Source organism: Cetorhinus maximus, chromosome 13 (assembly GCF_964194155.1).
Source record: "Cetorhinus maximus chromosome 13, sCetMax3.hap1.1, whole genome shotgun sequence".
NCBI lineage: Eukaryota > Metazoa > Chordata > Chondrichthyes > Lamniformes > Cetorhinidae > Cetorhinus > Cetorhinus maximus.
Genome location: NC_135891.1, coordinates 44,586,268 through 44,600,284, shown reverse-complemented (window position 1 = coordinate 44,600,284; position 14,017 = coordinate 44,586,268). Strand labels below are relative to the sequence as shown.

Sequence of the window (14,017 nt, the reverse complement as noted above, 5' to 3'; positions counted from 1 at the left end):
ATATTACGCTATCGTACATGGAATCTGTTCTAACTGTAGGATTATCATTTAATCATAGAATCTTACAGCACAGAAGAAGTCCATTTGGGCCAACATGCCTATGCCAGCTCTTTGGAGGAGTAGTCATACTTAGTCCCACACCCTGCTTTGTGGCCATAACCCTGTAGGCCCTCATTCTCAAGTGCCTGTCCATCTCTCTTTAAAATTATTTCTGAAATCAGCTTTCATGATTTCATAGGCTTGATTGCTTTGCATTAGATATATAATAAATGTTTAAGAACGTATTGGGCAGAATTTTCCATTGTTGACTTTACAGAAGTCGGGATGTACCCATTCTTATTGACTCTGGCTAATCTTGTTGGATCTTCCAGGCTTTTCAGGTAAAGAGTTCCAGACCCTGACATCTTTCTAAATATAAAAATGTCTTCTCACCTCCCTTCCAGACCTTTTGCCAATGATTTTAACTCTTGACCTCTGGTTATTAAGCCACTTATATGAGGGAATAGTTTTTCTCTATCTGCTGTGCTCTAAAAAGATGTCTCGATCTCTTGAAAACCTTCTATCAGGTCATCACCTAACCAAGGAAAACAGTCCTTATTTTTCCAACTTCTTCTTATTGCAATTTTCACCAGTTTCAAAATTTACAGTTAGCTTTTTAAGGATCAATTTTTAGCATCCATAATTTTAAAAAATTCTTTAAAAGCTAGCCTGTTTTTTCTGCACAAGACAAACTAGTTTCCTACTGTAACTGAAGTGGTAAATTCTTTGGAAGTCATGTCAGTAATAGTTAGGTGTAATGTAATGAAATGCAAATGATAGAAACACATCATTTGATGTATTTTCCATTAATTCCCTCCTACCATTGCTGGCTGTGAGGGACGCCTATTTGTCCCCAATATCAAACATTGTTATGCATGGTGCAGGGGAGTATTTAAAACCAAAAAGACCAAAAACCCAATTGCAGGAGAAGTTAGCCTTTTGGAAGTTTGCCAGAACTGCTTTCTGCCAAGTATAACCACTTCCCCTTAAAAGCTGAATTAGCACTAGGTTTTCATACTCCCTTGTGGAAACTCCTAGCAGGAAGCTCAATACAGCCTGGAAACTCACTATACAAAGAAAGAAAGACTTGCATTTTTATAGCACTTTTCATGACCAACGAAGCACTTTACAACCAACAAAATACTACAACTGAACTTCCCCGCCCTGGGATGAAACCCCACGTCCCATCATTGACATAACTGGTCCTGTGACCTTCACCTCACCCAACTGGAAGCCAGTTGTCAACTAAGGCTAGTTTCCAGATGGGGAATTAATCAGTGACGCTATGCTTGTACTGTGCAGTTAAAACTCCACAACGTGATGGGGTATCCCAACTTCTGGATTTCCTGTGCCTTTTGGACCTCTACTGCATCAGGCAGGTGAGGTAAGTAAAAATTAAGCCCTTTGTGTGGGCTTTTACAAAGGGAGCTCAAACCGTTTGGTACTTTAGAAATTCTAGGCAGAGACCATGGGCTGAATTTTACCAGCTCTCAGATGATGGGCTGGAAGGTATGAAACCTCATAAATCAGCAACGGAAGGTGTTGGGAGGGGTGGAGGAGTCTTCCTGCTACCACAAGATGTTGTCAACAGTGGGAATGGGAGTGGTACAGCTGCCCACAGAATAGAGGCTGGCAGCCAATTAATGCAATTAATTGGCCATTTAATGGCCACTTCCTGCCTCTGTCAGCAGCAGGACGCACTCTCCAACTGCATGGAGAAATTGCCAGAGAAAGCATGGTGGCATCCCATTGGGTTCCTGAGGGTGAGAGGGGGGAACCTTCCTTTATGGCCACTCTATGACTCATGGACTGGCTCCACAGCAGAAATGGCCATACTCCGCAGCCTCGATGCTGCCACTGGAGTGTTCACATTAAAAAAATCTTCCCTGGCCTTCGAGGACGCAGTTACATGAAGGCGCCATTTCATTTTTCCTGCAGCCTCAGCTGTGGTCACCTCTATTGATGGCCCTGCCAAGGCTGCCAAGCTGCTGGTCCTCTGATTGGGCTGGCTGCTCTAAGAGGTGAGCTGCTGTTTTTAATTGGCTGTCACCAGTAAAACCCCCCACCCACTCTCCACTGCCACTGCCCACCTGCAGGACTTTTGGAAAAATCTAACACCCTATATCAATAGCTCTGACTGTCCCACAGGTGCTTGTTTTATATTTTTGTTGTAGGTGGGGAGGGCATAGCTTTACATTACAACGTTGCTACAGTTGATAAATACTTGATTGGGTTTGGTGCTCTTTGAGACATCTTGAGCTCATGGAAGTGCTATATAAATGCAAGTCTTTCTTGATTAATGGACATATCTTTGTTACTAGCACTGAGAGTTGTGCAAATCTGTTGGTCTCTGTTGGCCCTCACGCTTTTGAAGACCTCATGGTCTTTGTGGCACTCTGACTCATTTATTGAAAAAGGTGAAGTGATTATATGGTCCCTGATAATTACCTCAGTGGTTATCCACAGGAGCCTTGCGGGGACACCAGGAACTTCATTCTCCGATAGTTCACTTCTACAGTTAAGTTATAAATCCTGGGATGTCAGGTATGTCAGGATTAAGCAGCACTCATGGGGTGGGGGGAGGTGGTAGTGGTGGGGGTTGCATGGCATCAGAACAAAATATGTCATCGTTGGGCATGATCTGAGATAGTTGTTGGCTATATGTTACAACCTAGAAAGATATGCTTCCATCAGGAAGAAGTCATTTGTTTTGAAATAAAAGTAAAATACTGCGGATGCTGGAAATCTGAAATAAAAACACAAAATGCTGGTAAAACTCAGCAGGCCTGGCAGCATCTGTGGAGAGAGAAACAGAGTTAATGGGGAGAATCTTTCCTACGGCGGGGTGGGCATGCACGTGAAAGAGCACAGCAATCTCCCTGAGACACGGAGCTGCCTCAGGGAGATTGAATGGGTGACGAAACTTTTAAATAAATAAAGTAAAAATTTATTTAAACATGTCCCCTCATGTGACTGTGTCACATGAGCTGGGACATGTTTGCGAAGTCAAGAAAATTTATTTATTTTATACAAGCTTCATGCTACATTGCTGCTAAATCCCATCCGTGGATGAGGTTTCCTGAAAAATGTGAAGGCTGCTTGGGCTTTTCGCCTGCCCGCCAATCTTAAGGTTGGACGGGCAGAGTCGCTAACAACTTTAATTACTTTTTTAATGGCCCTAATAGGCCATTGACAGTTCGGCCGGCACGCAGCCGCCTCCGACATGTGCCCGCTGAATGAAATATCGAAATGACGCACGATGACGTTGGGACACACACCCGATGCCATCGTGCGTCATTTTACATGCGGCGTGTTGGGCCCACCCCCGCACATCGGTTTCAATATTCTGCCCAATGTTTCGATTCCATATGGCTCTTCTTCAGAGCTAAAGAGTTTTACCAGCATTTTCTGTTCTTACTTAATTTGTTCTGAAGTATGCCCTGTGTGGCTTTAAATCCCCCCATCGATGAGTGTAAGATTCGCTGGACACCTCATGACCATGGCTTCTGCATCACAGTTGGGTACTTCTGCCTGTTTGTTTCTGTGCCCATCTAGAACATTGTTTTGCTGTATTTGTTCATTTCATAGAATCATAGAATGGTTACAGCACAGAAGGAGGCCATTTGCCCTATCATGTCCATGCCAGCTCTTTATGAGAGCTACTCAGCTGGTCTCACTCTCCTGCCATTTCCGCATTGCCCTACAATTTGTTTTGTCTTCTCAATTCACTTTTAAAAGGCACGATTGAATCTGCCTCCAACACACTTTTAAGCAGTGCATTCCAGATCCTAGAGTTCAACAACTTCAGACAATGAATCTTCACCCCTTTTTATCCCCTTTTTAAAATTTATTTATATTTTTATCCACTTATTTTTATTTTTATTCCATTATTTATTGTTTTATCCCCTTTTTATCCCCCTTTTTAATCCCCTTTTCCATCCTTTTTCCTCAACCACTGCCCTGTACCCCCCACCCCACCACCAAAAGGGCCAGCTGTTGCTTGATCCATGTTGTTCTTTTACAGAGTGCTTATCCTTATTTTGCTGTTACCACATTCTGCTTCCTTACCTATATGCCGCATTCAGCACCTTCTTTAGCCCTTACCACTACCATTAACACTCCCTTTGTCTTTTTGTCCATGACATCTTTGTCAGTATCTCCTTAGCCCCCAACTATCGCTGGCCTTCTATCTAGCTTCACCTGCTCCATCCCCCTTAAACAGTATAAATTTAATCAAATTTCTACTTCCCTTTAGCTCTGAAGAAGGTCATACAAACTCGAAACATTAACTCTGTTTCTCTCTCTATAGATGCTGTCAGACCCGTTGAGTTTTTCCAGCATTTTCTGTTTTTATCTCAGATTTCCAGCATCCACAGTATTTTGCTTTTATCATTCCAGATCCTAACCACTTACATAAAAAGGTTTTCCCTCATGTTGTCATCTTTTGCTAATCACCTTAAATCATTGTCCTCTGATCATCAACTCCTCCACCAATGGGAAAGGTTTCTCCCTATCTACTCTATTCAGACCCCTTGTGATTTTGAACACCTCTTTCAAATATTCCTTCAACCTTCTCATCTCTAAGGAGAACAGCGCCTGCTTCACCAATCGATTCACGTAGCTGAAGTCTCTCACCTCTGGAACCATTCTCATAAATCTTTTCTGAACCCTGTGAAATGCCTTCACATCTTCCATAAAATGTGGTACCAAAATTAGACACAGGGCAGAATCATCCCAGATTTGCACAAAGTGCAGGAACGGGTGGGAAGAAAGTCATTTTACCCACCGGGTGCACTGGCGGGTTTTAGCGTCATATTGTCCCATTCCCACCTCATTAATTATGCAGCCACAGGAAACACACTGTCTCACTGGCGGGTGGCTTCCGATTTGCCCACCACACTGTTACCTCGCTGCTTCCTCACGAAGGACGCTATATTTAAACTGCGTGCACTCTTCTCAATGCTTGCAGCCCAGCACTGCGCTGATGAAGACATGGCCCCAAAGGCCAAGAAGAGTGCAGCCCTCAATTCAGTGACAGATCTCTGGACGCCTTCTGGATGCCTTGAAGTCCCGAGCAAAGTGCAGCCTGCCAGGTGTATGTCGCTTATGTGATGTTAGGAAACACGTTAGCATGTTTTCTGGCCGACGTGGGTGGACGATCCAGCGGGTGTGGGGGGTAGTGGGGTGGCGAGGTGTGCCTGGCAGGCTAGCAATATAATGATATACTGATGTATTACAATGAGGTTCCTGACGTCTGATGGCGGGAAATGCGGCCTGCCATTGGCGGGCGGAGTGGACGATTGCGATCTGGTTTCACAACATTATGAGCCCGATTTTTGGCCTTCTCACCCTATTGTCCGCTCACACCACCGAGCACGCCTAACTTTGGCGGGGAAGGAAAACCCCGGCCATAATTTTCACCTTGAGCATCAGCAGGGGCTATCTTACAACTTGCAGGCAGAAGGACACTTCTGGCAGGAAAGATTTTGCTCTTTATAGGAAGACTTTGATCTAGTGTCCATGAAAAAATTCCACCTGCAAAGAATCAAGTTTCATGAGGAGAATTCAACTTAAGTTAATAGAAATTATATTAATCACTTTAATAGTCCAGCCATGTCACATCTACCCTAGTGTACATTACCTGAATCCCTCCACCTGTCTACCCACTTTTAAAACATTCTTAAAATTCATCTAGTCAACTACCCTTTACTTCCCCTCTCAACTTTTGAACTATATCTTGGCTACAAATCCTTTCTTCTTTTGACCTATTCTTGCCTTCTGATTTTAAATGAAGGTAATTCCTTTAAGTAAAATGAAAGGCAGACTCAGTCCTCTTATTTTGCGTTTATTTCAATCTACTAGGATTACAATTTTTAGCAACAGGTTACAGTCAATTCTAGGCAAAAGACATTTGAATATTACCATAGCTTTAATCAAATCATCTCTTTTTACACATTAAAATCTCCTGTTTATTTTAACCCCTTGATTGGCTGTAAATTTGTGCGTTGCCATAATTTTTGAAAAATTCTTTCATGAGATGTGGGCATTGCTGGTTAGGCCAGTACTTATTGCCCATCCCTAATTGCCCTGGAGAAGGTGGTGGTGAGCTGCCTCCTTGAACCACTGCCGCCCATGTGGTGTAGATACACCCACAGTGCTGTTAGGGAGTGACTTCCAGGATTTTGACCCAGTGACAGTGGAGGAACGGCGATGTAGTTCCAAGATAGGATGGTGAGAGTTTGGAGGGAAACTTCCAGGTGATGGTGTTCCCATCTGTCTGCTGCCCTTGTCCTTCTAGATGTTAGTGCTCGTGAGTATGTAAGGTGCAGTCTAAGGAGGTCTGGTGAATTCCTGCAGTGCGTCTTGTAGATGGTACATACTGCTGCTACTGTGCGTCGGTGGTGGAGGGAGTGAATGTTTGTGGATGGGGTACCAGTCAAGCAGGCTTCTTTGCCCTGGATGGAGTCAGGCTTCTTGGAACTGCACTCATCCAGGCAAGTGGAGAGTATTCCATCACACTCCTGACTTGTGCCTTGTAGATGATGGACAGGCTTTGGGGAGTCAGGAGGTGACTTACCCACGGCAGAATTTCTAGCCTCTGACCTGCTTTTGTAGCCACAGTATTTTTATGGCTAGTCCAGTTCAGTTTCTGGTCAATGGTAACCCCCAGAATGTTGATGGTGGGGGATTCAGCCATGGTAATGTCATTGAATGTCAAGGGGCGATGGTTAAATTCTCTCTTGTTGGAGATGGTCATTACCTGGCACTTGTGTGGCGTGAATGTTACTTGCCACTTGTCAGCCCAAGCCTGGATATTGCCCAGATCTTGCTGCATTTGGACATGGACTGCTTCAGTATCTGAGGAGTCATGAGTGGTGCTGAACAACGTGCAATCATTAGCAAACATTGCCACTTTTAACCTTATGATGGAAGGAAGGTCATTGATGAAGCAGCTGAAGATAGTTGGGCCTAGGACACTATGCTGAGGAACTCCTGCAGTGATGTCCTGGAACTGAGATGATTCACCTCCAACAACCACAATCATCTTCCTTTGTGCTAGGTGTGACTCCAATCAACGGAGAGTTTTCCCCTGATTCCCATTGACCCCAGTTTTGCTAGGGTTCCTTGATGCCACACTCAGTCAAATGCTGCATTGATGTCGAGGGTAGTCACTCACACCTCACCTCTAGAATTCAGCTCTTTTTCCCATGCTTAAACCAAGGCTGTAATAAGGTCAGGAGCTGAGTGACCCTGCTGGAACCCAAACTGAGTGTCAGTGAGCAGGTTATTGCTACATAGATGCCGCATGATAGCACTGTTGACTTCACTTTACTGATGATGGAGATTAGACTGATGGGGCAGTAATTGGCTTTGTTTGATATCCTACCTTTTGTGCACAAGAGATATCTGTGCAACTTTCCACATTGCTGGGTAGATGCCAGTGTTGTAGCAGTACTGATACAGCTTGGCTAGGGGTGCGGCAGTTCTGGAGCACAACTCTTCAGTAATATTGCTGGAATATTGTCAGGGCCCATAGCCTTTGCAGTATCCAGTGTCTTCAGCCATTTCTTGATATCACATGGAGTGAATTGAATTGGCTGAAGACTGGCATCTGTGAATCTGGGGACCTCTGGAGATGTCGAGATAGATCATCCACTCGGCACTTCTGGCTGAAGATTGTTGCAAATGTTTCAGCCTTAGCTTTTGCACTGATGTGCTGGGTTCCCCCATCATTGAGGATGGGGATATTTATGGAGACCCTTCTCCAGCGAGTTGCTTAATTGTCCACCACCACTCACGACTGGATGTGGCAGGACTGCAGAGTTTAAATCTTATCCATTGGTTGTGGAGCCACTTAGCTCTTTCTATCAATTGCTGCTTATGCTGTTTGGCATGCAAGTAGTCCTGTGTTGCAGCTTCACCAGGTTGACATCTCATTTTTAGGTATGCCTGGTGCTGCTCCTGGCATGCTCTCTTGCATTCTTCATTGAACCAGGGTTGATCCTCTGGCTTGGTGGTAATGGTAGAGTGGGGGAATATGCCAGGCCATTAGGTTATAGGTTGTGGTTGAGTACAATTCTGCTGCTGCTGACGGCTCACAGCGCCTCATGGTTGCCCAATTTTGAGTTTCTAAATCTGTTTGAAATCTAGCCATTTAGCACAGTCATGGTGTCACAAAATGTGATGGAGGGTATCCTCAATGCAAAGACGGGACTTTGCCTCCACAACGACTGTTCGGTTGTCACTCCTAACGATACTGTCATGGACAACCGCATCTGTGGTAGGCAGGTTGTGAAGATGAGGTCAAGTATGTTTTTCCCTCTGGTTGGTTTCCTCACCAGCAGCTGCAGGCGCATTCTAGCAGCTATGTCCTTTAGGTCTGTATTAGTGCTACCAAGCCACTCTTGATGATGGACATTGAAATCCCCCATTCAGAGTATATTTTGTATCCTCAGTCCTTCCTCCAAGTGGTATTCAACATGGAGGAGTACTGATCAGCTGAAAGGGGTGACAATATGTGATCAGCAGCAGGAGGTTTCTTTGTCATGTTGACCTGATGCCATGAGACTTCATGTGGTCCAGAGTTGATGTTGTGGATTCCCAGGTCAGCTCCCTCCTGACTGTATACCACTGTGCCACCACCTCTGCTGGGCCTGTCCTGCTGGTGGGACAGTGATGTGGTGATGGTGGTGTGTTGGACATTGTCTGTAAGGTATGATTCTGTGAAATATGGCTATGTCAGGCTGTTTCTTGACTAGTCTGTGAGACAGCTCTCCCAATTTTGGCTCAGATACTAGTAAGGACGGTTTTGCAAGATCATTTCTGGTGCCAAGGTCAATGCCGGGTGGTCCATCTGGTTCCACTCCTTTTAGGCTTTTGATACAACTGAGTTGCTCGCTAGGCCATTTCAGAGTCCACCACATTGCTGTAGGCCGGACCAGGTAAGGACAACAGGTTTCCTTCCCTAAAGTGGCATTAGTGAACCAGATGAGTTTTTATAAGAATTGACAATGGTTTCATAGTCTTTATTGGACTTTTAATTCCAGATTTTTATTCACCATCTAACGTGGTGTGATTTGAACCCAGTTCCCAGAGCATTACCCTGGGCCTCTGGATTACTAGTCCTGTGACAATATCAATACGCCACCGCCTCCCCATGTATATGGTGCATCACTCTCTTTGCAATTTATGCTGCCTTCAGCAGTCTCAGTAGCTTCCAGTTTCGGCCTGTAGGATATGAGTTTTCAAGCTGCTACTTAATCAATTTCTGAGATGATCAGTGCCTTTATCATCTGTTAATTAAATCATGCATATATATCATATGTCTCCACTGTCCTGCTTATTTTTGACCTAATTGCTACCATGCCATGCCTCAACCCCATCAAATATTTTTAATGTTAAATATTCTATATAAAGCAAATTGTTGTAAATTATCAGAAGCAAGCCACTTAGCCAGTGCAACTTACTTCTATCCCCCCACACCCTACCTTTACAGGCAGTAAACAGAAAGAATGACAACTATAATGACATATGATAAACGTCTGAATTCCTTTCATCAATTTTACTCTTAATTGAATATTCAAAACTTTGAAAATGTAATCCTAGAAATAAAAACAAAAATGGCCACCAATAAGGGTTATTAATGTACTTTGCTTATTTTAATAAAAATCAGTAACATTTCTAAAGTAGTATTTACACTTGAGGGTAGGCCAATGACTTAATACTCGACAAAAAAAACTTAGCCAAAAGGGATACAATGCAACACAAAAAGGTAAAAAGAGAAAACGTGCTCATGGCAAATGGCTTGTTTCTGCATATGTTCAAGGTATAGTCTAGGGCCCTTTGACTGATGTAAGTCCTCATCTTAAAGTTGAACTTAGGAGAGTGATGTGTCCAATGAAATATGCAACAAGGAACGTACATAGGTCACAAAAATACTGACTTTTGCAATAATACCATTTATGTAGTTAACATTTCTTGTAACACATTTAAAATGACTTATAATCAACTTACTGATGTATCATCTATAAAGAATAGCACTCAGAAATATTACTGCATTCAGGCATTTTTATGGATGAATAGGTTCACAGTTATGAAGTGAATATCTTTGTGAATAGTCAATATGATCCAAATTAAAGATTTTGCCAATCACATCTATGTCTTAAGACTTTTTTCCGTTACAACTTATGTGGTCCATTTTCATCCAAAAATTTCCGATGAATCCCAACAGCACAGTAAAACCTGATATAAAAACAGTAAAACATGATATCTGGTTGTTAAGAGCTTCTGGAATAATCTGGCACATGTGACTCTTTTATTATGGGGTTGGCAGGAAATGGGTGAAGATTTCACAAGCAGAAGGAACATTTAGTCTTCCCTCAGTGGAACAGTATCAAAGGGCAGAGGTTAAATGTCAGTGTAAAGAATTTCTGCGGCAGAATTTTACGCTGGTGGGGTTTTACAGTCCTGCCAACGTCACTGGGCTTTTGAACGGCTCGCCGCATTTTCCGGCCCAGACCCCATCGCGATGGGGCTCGTGATGTTTTCTCGGTTTTTTTTATGGCAAGTGTACGATCTAATATTTAATTAGCTAGGAAGATTGCAGGTCAAATTTTCAATGGACTTTGAATTAGCTGACCTCAAGTGGGATAGTGGTGAGGGCATTTGGAGAAAATCAGCCAGTGTCCCCTTTCTTGTTCGTAATTGCTATCCAGTACCTCCAAAGTATATGTGCGGCGAGAAAAACACCAGGTTCAACTCTCATGCCTTCACACTCAAATAACTTACTGGGGAGAATTTTCTGCCCGTTGGGGGGATTAGACGGGAGTGGGTGCGGGCAGGCGTGCAGCTGATCACCGCCATTTTATGTGGGTGGGCCAATTAAGGCCCGCCCAACGTGACGCACACCTGGAGTCGCTGAGTGCTCCTTGTGTGGGCGGGGGGAGTAGGCTGAATCGGGGCCTGCGCTCTTTTGCGCATGTGCGTGAAAGAGCGCAGAAATCTTCCTGAGGCACAGAGTTGCCTCAGGGAGATTAGTTTGATTTTTAAAATTTTTAATAAAGAAAAAAAAAAATTTTTAGGACATGACCCCTCTTGTGACAGTGTCACATGAGCTGGGGCATGTCAATGAACTTTAATAAAAACTGTCATTCAATTTATAAACACTTCATGAAACTTCATCCCGCCTGTGGATGAGGTTTCATGATAAATGCGAAGGCCGCCTGGGCTCTTTGCCTGCCCACCAACCTTAAGATTGGACGGGCAGCTCAGTTAATTATTTGAATTGGTATTTAAATAGCCTTAATAGGCCTTTGACGGTTCAGCGGGCGGGCAGCTGACTCCGGTGTGCGCCCACCAAACTGGGGATCTGAATGATGCGCGGTGATGTCGGGATGTACGCCCGATGTCACCATGCGTCATTTTACGTGTCAGCAAGCGGGCCCCGCTTGCCGACCCGAAGATTCTGGCCACCGAAAAGTCTAGTCTTTCTTTTAATTTAGCAATTAACTAAATGTTGCTCTTTGGGTTGAGAGGAGTTTTATTCCAGCTTTAAAACAGGGGTATACAGGCTCTCTAAGCAGCTGCAGCTAATTAATTAGATAACTGCCTTAAACTGGTTTTCAGAAGCTTGAGTCAGAGAGCATAAAAACAGGCCTACTTCAGTGCTGCTTTAGAATGCTTAAGTTAAAGTTTGGTGAGTGAGTTCAGTGAAGAGGGGAAGGAATTGATCCTTTCTTTTTCTATCTTGTTTTAGCCTCCAGTAGCTGTTTCTTGCATTGCTACCGGGGAAGAAGCTGATTGGTGAGTAACTGGTAAGTTATTCTACTTATTTTAATTCTAATAAATAGTTTTAAAAGTAGTCATTTGGTAGTATAGAATTTGAGTATTACTGACAAAGGAGACATGTTGAAGCTTTTTGTCCTGCACTCATCTGGACACTTCACAAGAATACCAATATAAAGGGAAAACAGCAATTTATACTGTATGAGAGGAAAGTAGTGATTGGTTGGCAAGTGGGCTCTGATTGGTAGAGGCATTGCCATGGAGAATGCACCAATTGATGGTGACTGACTGTTAACTGCAGCATTGTTTGAAATTTAAACTGGGCAGTTTGACCCTGATTGGTCAAGGCATTGCCTGAGAAATGAGTCAACGAATGGCTCTCACTTATTTTGTTTAGCCGAACGGGCACAATGTGTGTAAATGTTCTTTCTGCCTGCAAAGAACAGGGCCCTGTGTATTAATCTATGTAGATTCCAGTACAAGCAAACGCAACACACTGAGCCTGACTAACAATTTTAAATTGGTTGTCAGGGTACTTTGCTAGTCTGTTGGGGAAGGTTTAAATTAACTTGTTGGGGGAGGGGGTGCAAATTGGAAGTAAGTAAAGATGGTAATGGGAAGTAGAAAAGTGGCAAGTGAAATTAGAAGGCAGGCAAAATGAAGGCATGCATCAACTGAACCTAGAAAGTGGAATAATGTCAGAAAGACAAAGTTAAGGGCACTCTACCTGAACGCATGCAGCATTTGCAACAAGGTAGATCATTTAAATGCACAAATAGAGGTAAATGGGTATGATCTAATTGCCATTACGGCAACTTGGCTGCCGGGTGACCAAGACTGTGAGCTGAACATTCTAGGATATTTGACATTTAGGAAGAACAGGTAAAAAGGAAAAGATGGTGTTGCACTGATAATAAGGTGATCAGTACATTAGCAAGGGAGGATCTCAGATCAGAAGAACAAAATGTGGACTCTATTTGGGTGGAGCTAATAAACAGCAAGGGGCAACAAACATTGGTAGGAGTTGTTTTTAGGCCACAAAACAGTAGTGGTAATGTGGGTCATGGTATTAATCAGGAGATTAGAGAATGGGTAATCCAGTAACCATGGGTGACTTCAATCTGCATATAGACTGGGTAAAGCTAATAAGTACTAATGCTGTGGAAAACTAGTTTCTGGAGTGTGTTAGGGACGGTTTTCTAGAGTAGTATGTTGAGGAACCGACTACAGAACAGGCTAATTTTGATCTAGTATTACATAACAAGAAAAGGCTAATTAATAATCTTGTTGTAAAATAATCTCTAGGGATGAGTGACCATAATATGATAGAATTTTACATTATGCTTGAAAGGGAAGTAGTTCAATCTGAAGCCAGGGTGTTAAATTTGAACAAAAGAAATTTTGAAGGTATGAGGGGCAAATTGGCTGAGGTGGATTGGGAAACTACATTAAAAGGTATGACTGTACAAAGGCAATGGATAGTCTTTAAAGAATTATTACATAGTTTACAGCAATTGTACATTTCTTCAAGGTACAAAAACCCAAAAAGAAAAGTTATCAACCCTGGCTAACAAAGGAACTTAAGGATTGTTTAATATTAAAAGGAAAGTCCTACAAGTTGCTGGAAATAGTAGTAAACCTGAGGATTGGGAGCATTTTAGAATACAACAAAGGTGGACTAAGAAATTGATTAGGAAAGGGAGAATAGAATACGAATGTAAGCTAGCAAAAAACACAAACAGGTTGTGAAAGCTTCTATAGGTACGTAAAAAGGAAATGTTTGGCTAAATATTGGTCCATTACAGGCAAAGAATTTATAATGGGGAAGAGAGAAATAGCAGAGAAGCTAGATGATTACTTTGTGTTTGTCTCCAATGAGGAAGATACAAGAAATTTCCCAGAATTAGAGATCCCAGGCACTAGGGGAAATGAGGAATTGAAGGAAATTTGTATTAGTAAGAAGGTTGTATTGAAAAAATTAATGGGACTGGAGGTTGTTAAGTCCCCGGGACCTGATATTCTACATCCCAGAGAGTTGAAAGAGGTAGCTATGGAGATAGTGGATGCTTTGATGATCATCTTCCAAAATCCCATAGATTCTGGGATGGTTCCTGCAGATTGAAAGGTAGCAAATGTTGCTCCACTATTTAAGAAGGGAGGAAGAGGGAAAAGAGGAAACTACAGACCTGGTAGC

At 42.9% G+C, this 14,017-nt stretch overlaps 1 protein-coding gene across 4 annotated transcripts in view; it reads left to right on the top strand.

Annotated features, from left to right (window-relative positions):
- Positions 1-14,017, top strand: part of ripor3 (RIPOR family member 3) — a 295,541-nt gene that overhangs the window by 26,189 nt on the left and 255,335 nt on the right. Inside the window, exon 2 of one of the 4 annotated variants that reach the window (XM_078555329.1) lies at positions 11,795-11,852. The exons of 2 other annotated variants lie outside the window; for them this stretch is intronic. The gene's annotated coding sequence lies outside the window, so the exon portion shown is untranslated. Of the gene's footprint in view, positions 1-11,794; positions 11,853-14,017 lie in introns of those variants that run through there. One more of the 4 variants, XM_078555331.1, reaches the window with a different exon arrangement.